The following is a 6,000-nucleotide window of genomic DNA, read 5'->3' on the forward strand; positions in this document are numbered from 1 at the left end:
CCACTCCCTCGGCGTGGGGCCTCCTCTCTCTAGTTTTCTGCAGCCTTCACCACAACCTGCTTCACCCTTCACTTAGGGCTTGCCTCTCTTAAGTGTTCAATAATTAATTAATCAATTCGAATGGGAGAGAGAAAGAGGAAGAAGAGAAAGAGAGTCCCCCTATTCGTACTGAAGAGTTACATCAAATTCTCACACTGTACACCTGAAGCTTACACAATGTTATGTGTCTATTATATCTCAATAAATCTGGGGTGGGGGGAGAAAAAATAATAATAATAAAGACAGTAACTGGGGAAGACTTAACTGGGGAAGACTCAAAGAGCACACCAATTTAAGTGTGGACTATGGCCTGGGGTGAAAGTTACCTGAAGGCATTTTCCCACGCAGCAACATGATCAAGGTGAGGGCTTGAAAATATTTTACATACAACTTTAGCTAGCACATTTGTCAAAGGAGTGCCGGCCTGAATTTATGGGACACTAGTAAAATCAGGCCCTCCAACCTTACACATGATACACAGTTGAAATTAAATAATGAAAAGAATGCTAATAATTATTGATTTAAAAAATCTACTTCCGGGGCACCTGCTAGTCGGTTCAGCGCCTGACTTCAGCTCGGGTCATGATATGCGGTTCATGAGTTCGAGCCCCCACGTCAGGCTCCGTGCTGACAGCTCAAAGCCTGGAGCCTGCTTAGGATTCTGTGTCTCCCTCTCTCTCTGCCCCTCCCCCACTCATGCTCTGTCTCTCTTTCTCTCAAAAATAAATAAACATTAAAAAAAAACTTTTTAATCTACTTCCAAGTATGTATGTATATATACACACACGTACGTATATATATATATATACAGATATATACACATATATATACATATCTGTATATATACATACGTGTATATATACACATATATATACATATCTGTATATATACATACGTGTATATATACACATAGGTGTATATACATACGGATATACACATATATACACACATATATATACACATACATACACATGTACACATATATGTGTATATATATATAAATGTTTTATTTATTTTTATGAGAGAGCACAAGCAGGGGAGGGGCAGACAGCAAGGGAGATTGAATCCTAAGTAGGCTCCAGGCTCTGAGCTGTTAGCTCAGAGCTCGACGCAGGGCTCAAATTCATAAACTATGAGATCATGACCTGAGCCAAAGTCAGACACTCAACCAACTGAGCCACCCAGGTGCCCTCCGAGGTAAGTATATTTTTATATTTCACCAAGTTCCAGGAAGGAATTAAGACAGCACTAGAAGGCAGGAGGCTCCACCTCCAGAAACAACAGTTGGGGGGATTTTCAGTAATTTTGAGCATGAAGTAATTAAGGCATGAAGGAAATGGGGGCAGGAGGACACAGAAGGGGTAATGGTCAAGACCTAGTGAATGTCCAGGAAAATGGCCCTGTGACTCAAGCCCCAACAGTTCCCAGAAGAGTCTGACAGTGAAGGTGGGAAACACAGCACTAGTGGGACTGGGGAAAAATAAAACAAAACAGGATATGATTATTTGGGAAGGGACTGGTGAAACTAATAAACACTTCAGGGCCTCCGCAAAACAGGTCTCACACTACAGGGAGTACAAAGTTCTTGGTTGGGCAAGACAAGCATCATTCAGGTCTCCAAGAGGGAAGGTTGTATGACCACAGCCCCTCGCAGGGGGCCACCGGCTCCATTCAGGCTCACCTGATATATACAGCAATCAGACTCAATTCCAAGTTTGCCAAATTGTGATCCTTTAGTTCCTGCCATGGTGTCTCCTGAACTGGGTGGGTCTGAGCCTAGGGGAATGGGTACCGGTGTGCACCCCTATAGTTCAAGGCAGGACTGAGATGTCTCGGACATCCCCAGAAATTAGCCAGAAATGTGTGTCAGGAGTTCAGGAAAGAAGGCTGGAAATAGAGATTTGGGGGCAAGAGAAGTCAGTGCTAAGAGAGAAGCACATCAGCCTAAAAAGCATCCACATCTAAGGGATGAAGGGATAGGAAGCAACCACCATAGGAATCAAAGATTCACACAGAAATACCTGCATAGAACAGAATCATTTAGCATCACAAGCTAAGAGAGCAAGGAGTTTAAAAACAGGGGGGCTGTTAACAGTCACTTCCTAAAGAAAGGACACACAAGACAGAGACTGAAATAATGTCCAGGCTCTCACTGGCCAACCTTCGAAAGAAGAGTTTCCACAGAAATGGGTGGAAACTGGGTTGCAAGGGGTTAAGAGTAGGAAATTAGTGGGTGCCAACCAATCCGTTGGTATTTATGGCAGTAAGGTCTGAGCTGTGTTTGTTTTGGCTGTGGAGTTGCTAGGCTATGACAAGTGCACACCGCACTCCAGCCAGGCCACCCTCTTTTCTGTCTGGAAAGTAAGAAGAAATCACGTAGATCATCTATGCTTACTGAGTCCTGTACTTGTTATATTTCTTCTTTTTCAAAATGGAAGCCAACAGCTCTCCAGTTACATCTGTGGTTGCCAACAGTCCATTACAGTCTGGGCTGTGTTAAACGAAAGACCATGGAGCTCATCTCTCTGGGAACATGGAGGGGTCACGCAGCAAACAGACTATGACGGAGGGAATATGTTCTTCCCTTTGTTTTGCATATTTGTCTTTACTTCCACACAGTGCCCCGTGGCCTTGGCAAAACAAAAACAAAAACATTTAAACGTGTAAATGATGCAGGCACAACAGACAATTGCCAACAGTTGTTCCCAATCATCAGTGTCGTCACGGAAAGAAGACTAAATCAGGAGTGCAGACATCAGTGGGCAGCCTGCTAATTTTATAATTGTAATCCTTTTTATACAGTTCCCTGTTCACATGCACGCAAGGGTAACAAAAATTAAATTCACAGCATTTTCCACATGGTAGGTGCTCAAATACACTTGTTTAAACAGCCAGAAAATGGTCATTGCTAATAAGAACAATTTAAAGGAAATAAATTGTTTAAGTTTAAGGAAACTTCCTTAAAAGGCACAAAAACTTGGGGCACCTGGGTGGCTCAGTTGGTTGAGCTTTGGCTCAGGTCATGATCTCACAGTCTATGAGTTCGAGCCCCAGGTCGGGTTCTGTGCTGATAGCTCGGAGCCTAGAGCCTGCTTCGGATTCTGTGTCTCCCTCTCTCTCTGCCCCTCCCCTGCTCATGCTCTGTCTCTCTCTCTGTTAAAAGTAAACATTAAAAAAATTTTTTTTTTTAATTTTTAAAAAAAAGGCACCAAAACTTATATTCAGAGTTTATTTTCCACCCCCTTTAAAAACACAAGTGAATTGGGCTTTCTTCTACATGGCACCAAAACCAGAAACCTTAGAGAAAATAATTTAGGAAAATTTAAATCATGAAATTAATGGATTTTGCTGACATATTTATGGATGAGATATATGATGTCTGGGATTTGTCTCAAAATGATAAATAATGTAGGGGATGTGGGTAAGGGTACATATAGATAAAATAAGAATAGCCTTAAATCAATATTTAAACTTGGTGATGAATATATAGAGATTTAATACAGTATTCTCTCCATTTTGTTTGACATTTTCCACAATATAAAGTTTTAAAATGGTACTGTATTTTTGTAAATTGGACAGTATCTTGTAAACAAAATTGAAAGGCAAGCAATAAACAAGGGGGGGAAATATGGAAAATGTTGTATTATTAGGATTTATATCCTTAAGTGATAAAGAGTTCTTACAAATGGATTAGAAGACTAATAGCTAATAGAAAAAAAAATGTCAAGAATGAAAAATTCACAAAAGAAATACAAAAAGCTAATAATCATATGAAAACATATTCAACTTTACTGATTATGGGAGACAGAATAATGGTCCCCCCAAGGATGCCCATGTCCTAATCTGCAGACCTGTGAATGTTACTTTACATGGCAAAAAGGGACTTTGCAGATGTTGATTAAGGATATGGGGATGGGGAGATTATCCTGGATTATCCCAATAGGCCCAAAGTAACCACATAGGTCCTTCTGAGGAGGCAAGAGGCTCAAAGTTGGAGAGAAGGTGACCTGAGGAAAGAAGGAGAATGTGTGAAGGAGACTGACAGACGCCAAGTTGCTGGCTTTGAAGATGTAGGAGGGACCATGAGCCAGGAAGTGCAGGTGGCCTCTAGAAACTGGCAAAGGCAAGGAAACCGATTCTCCCCTGGAGCTTCCAGAAGGAAACAGCCCTGCTGACACCTTGTCTTTAGCCCAGTCACTGTGCCTGGAGGAAAACACACAAGGCTGCCTTCTGGTCTCACTTCAAATTCTTGCCTACAGACTTCCAGTAGCCCTACGTCTGCCACCACTGCAATGGCGCAATACTTCTTATCAATTTACTCTCCTAGGTAACTGTGTCACAGCTTTTCTGCTCTCCTCAAGTTTCCAGACAACTTCTCCCCATTTACCCTCTCAAAGTGTCTCCTTTGTCCGTGCATTTTGCTGGAGCGAGGGGCTTAATCACGTGCCCACAACACAGCGCGGCAATCAGGGCACCTTCACGTGTTCTCTGCGTCTGCACCCATCACTCTTCAGTCCTACTTGTTGCTTTCCCTATGCTGTGCTCCTATAGGTCAAGCCTCCCCTGCCGCCTACTCAGGAACATCCCTCCTGCACTTACCCATCATCACCAGTTTTTCCCTCTCTACTGGATCATTCCCATCAGCATATAAACATGGCTTTAAAACAGCCCAGCTGAAAAACAGTAACAAACTTCCCCGCTAGCTACACCCCACTTCTCTGCTTTTCCAGAGTAAAACTCAAGAGTTGTCTATACTTGCTGTCTCTAATTTTTCTTCTATCCTTTTTGAACCCACTCCAATTGGCTGTTAATCCATCCTCAGCAAAGATCAGCACAGTGGGAATTATTATTTTCCATTTACAGAAGAGGAAATGGAGTCTCAGACAAGTGGGGCAAATTGTTCAAAACACCAGTAGGCAGCTGACTCTAACTAGTCACTGCTTCAGCCTGGCTTGCCAACTTTCTTATTTTCTCCTGTAAATTGGACCACTCGGCAGCCTCCTGTAACACTGGCTGTGTTTACGTCTTATAGAGCATTTATAAGACGTGATTCTAATTAGTTTATGTACTACAACCTAATATGTAATATTTCAGATTTTATGTCTGTGTCATGGTTTCTAGTGAGATGTTTTCTCTTGCAGTTATTGCTTTTAGGAAAGATCTCATGAATATTTCCTTAAGCTATGAGGCTACATTAGTATCATCTATACTGTATCATTTTACTCATGTTTATCATTTTAAATAATATGTGCTCAGTATGGAAATGTAGAAAACGGGAAGAAAAATAGATGTGCCGCAATCACATGACCAAATACAAACGCTGTGAGCACTTTTATTTCCTTCTAAATTTCCATGTTTTTTTTTCTAGTTATAATCATAGCAAATGTGGAAGAACAATCTTGTGTTATCTATTAAAATATGCAAAGAATTCAACATAAATAACAACACATATACTTAAGAATATGAAATGAATGTTTAATTTAGCATAGAATAAAACAGGAAATAAATGTTCAATAAATAGCAGTTATACAATTTGTTTCCTCCTCTGTAAAGTTGACATTATACTAGTTACTTTGTTGCAGTGTTAGAAGAATTAAATTAGATAATATATGGAAAGCATATAGTGTATAAATAAGAGATAACTGCTCAGAGAACATGTTTTTTTTTACCCCAGCTTATCTCCTCAACCCTGTATTCTCTACATTTAGCTGTTTCTAACTCAGGTCAAAGTTTTCCAACCTGGCCCCACAATTCCAGAAAGTCTCATTACTCTTTCAGTGTTTTGGCTCCAACAAGATGAGGTTATTCTGCCAAACCCAACAGATACTGAGGAAACTGCCTCCTCTGTTCCATTTCTCACAAAGATAGGTTCTGCTGCACTGTTTTGTAGGGATTCAGTAGGTCTCTTTGCTGGACCTAAATCCAACTTCTGCCACAAATGACCAACTCTAAGGAATTAGG

The sequence above is a fragment of the Lynx rufus genome, unplaced genomic scaffold (assembly GCF_022079265.1).
Source record: "Lynx rufus isolate CCGP_SWC_20201006 ecotype Redwood Valley unplaced genomic scaffold, mLynRuf1.p SCAF_3, whole genome shotgun sequence".
Classification (NCBI taxonomy): Eukaryota; Metazoa; Chordata; class Mammalia; order Carnivora; family Felidae; genus Lynx; species Lynx rufus.